Source organism: Pteropus alecto, unplaced genomic scaffold, assembly GCF_000325575.1.
Source record: "Pteropus alecto unplaced genomic scaffold, ASM32557v1 scaffold95, whole genome shotgun sequence".
NCBI lineage: Eukaryota > Metazoa > Chordata > Mammalia > Chiroptera > Pteropodidae > Pteropus > Pteropus alecto.
The window spans coordinates 11,410,964-11,413,069 of record NW_006441071.1 but is presented as its reverse complement, the minus strand read 5'-3'; the positions used below and the strand labels follow the sequence as shown (position 1 = coordinate 11,413,069).

Below are 2,106 nucleotides of genomic sequence, written 5' to 3'. Positions count from 1 at the left end.
TTCTAAACTTGACTTTAAAATAATTTAATTCATAAAATATGCAGCATCAGACACCATACCATCAAGTTATCTTTGTGGCAACATTCCACAAATATATTCAGGCAAAATGTTCAGAAACAAATTCTTCATATTTCATACATTTTTATGAATTCAAGTTTCATGATGTCACTTTTGAAAATGTATCTGTATATAGATATATCTGTGTATATATACTTTAAGTTGGCAAATGGGCAATAGTTATTGACACCTTAAACACATTTAATTAAAAAAAATTTTTTTTAATTAATTTATTTTTATGATGACATCGGTTAACAAAATCTGATAAGTTTCAGCGGTACATTTAACAGTAAGGCATATATATATTTACATTGTGTGTTCATCTCCCATAACACATTTTTTTTTTCATTTTTTTAGGCGAGGCAACACTTGGTTGACCTCATAGATTGCAAGGAACTTGTTAGCTTATTTTTTATTTTTTACACCTAGAGCACCTGGTCCTCCTAGGTGGTCTCCCATCCAAGTACTAACCAGGCCCGACCCTACTTAGCTTCCAAGATCAGGTGGGATCAGGCTTGTTCAGAGTGGCATGGTCATAGACAACACACTTATTTTTAATTTAACAAACTATAATATATTTGTAGTCATATATAAAGGAGTATTAGGGGACAATTTCTGCCCTTCTTTTGACGATCCCAAAAGGAAATCTGGAGGCCCCTGGCTATAATCTGCTGATCTGATTTAGATTATTACTGTCAATAGAACCTAAATAGTATTAAAATCTTAATTATAACAACATAATTAGTAATTTTACTTAAGTGGGGTAAGAATATGGAATAAAAAATAGTTTATGAATTATGTGTCTTAATTTTATTACTTCTCCAAGCATCAACAGTCCATCACCAGAACACCTGAACAGCTGCATATTAGAATTAGCAAAAAAAAAAAAGAAAAAAATACTGAGAAAGAGCAGCAAGTGAAGTAGGAGAAAACCAAGAGAACAGGTGTCCTGGAAGTCAAGTAAAGAAAGTATGCCAGGGAGAAGAAAGTGATCTTATGAATTGATGGAGGGAAAAACCTAGTGAAATGGCTTTGAGGGTGAATTGGGAGATGAGTCACTGAGACAGTAATTATAGACAATTTATCCGTGCCGGATCATTATGTTTATTATTCATTGCTCTTATTGTAATCACTCATATCACCTTGCCTCCTAAGGAAAATTAGAAGCCTGATATTTTACAGGTTTATTAAGAATATACTCAATTGTGTGCTTGCATAGGGCAAATTCAAAAGTTTTGTGAGTATGTAAAGAGTATTTTACCTTACAACCATGAATAAATATCATGTTCATTTTATCCTCATTGTGCCCCCTCAAAACCAATAAAACATCTGGGACTATAGTCCACAGAGGTTTTCCAAAAAAACTGAAATTAGTTTCGTAGCATTGAAATCAGGTCTTTTCACCAATATATAGTATAACTAGCATTAAGATTGGGCTTATTTTTCTTAGTTGTAAACAACAGAAGAAAGTCCCGAGGGGTGTGTCAATTGAGACATTTTCAGGCAGTCAAGAAAATTCATTTTACCTTTGCTGAACATTTGCACATCGTGCCTACCTCTGGCAGCACCAAAAGACCTAAATTTGACACTTTGAAAGCCTGATGTTTAAGAGTAAAAACGAAGGCAGCAACAACCTGACTTTGATATGGTGAATGGAACCAGGGTGCACCTGCATTTCCAATTTTCTCAATTTCAGCCCCAAATGGGCTTGGTCCAAGTGCTCCTCAGGAAGTTTCTGTTGTTTCCCCTTTTGAAGGTTTGCACTTGCGTGGACAGAGCATGCCACACTCAGGTGCCTCCAAAACACCGCACTTGTTCTCCCTGAATTTTACAACAGTCATTGCTTCACTGCCCCCTTGAAAGGGTTCCAAACAAGTATACTTAAGCCCACCCAGGACCTTCTCACTTAACGAAGGCTACAGAGGCTCGAGGTTGAGGGAGACCCGCTACACGACTCGACCTCTTAGATCCAGGCCAGCCCAAGGTCGCGCCTCTGACATCACCACTCCGGAAAGCCCCGTGCTTGGGCGTGGACACCCATTAACGAGT

At 37.1% G+C, this 2,106-nt stretch overlaps 1 pseudogene; it reads right to left on the bottom strand.

Moving 5' to 3' along the window:
• Positions 1–479: 479 nt before the first annotated feature.
• LOC112485098 lies at positions 480–598 on the bottom strand (annotated as a pseudogene).
• Between the last annotated feature and the right edge of the window lie 1,508 nt (positions 599–2,106).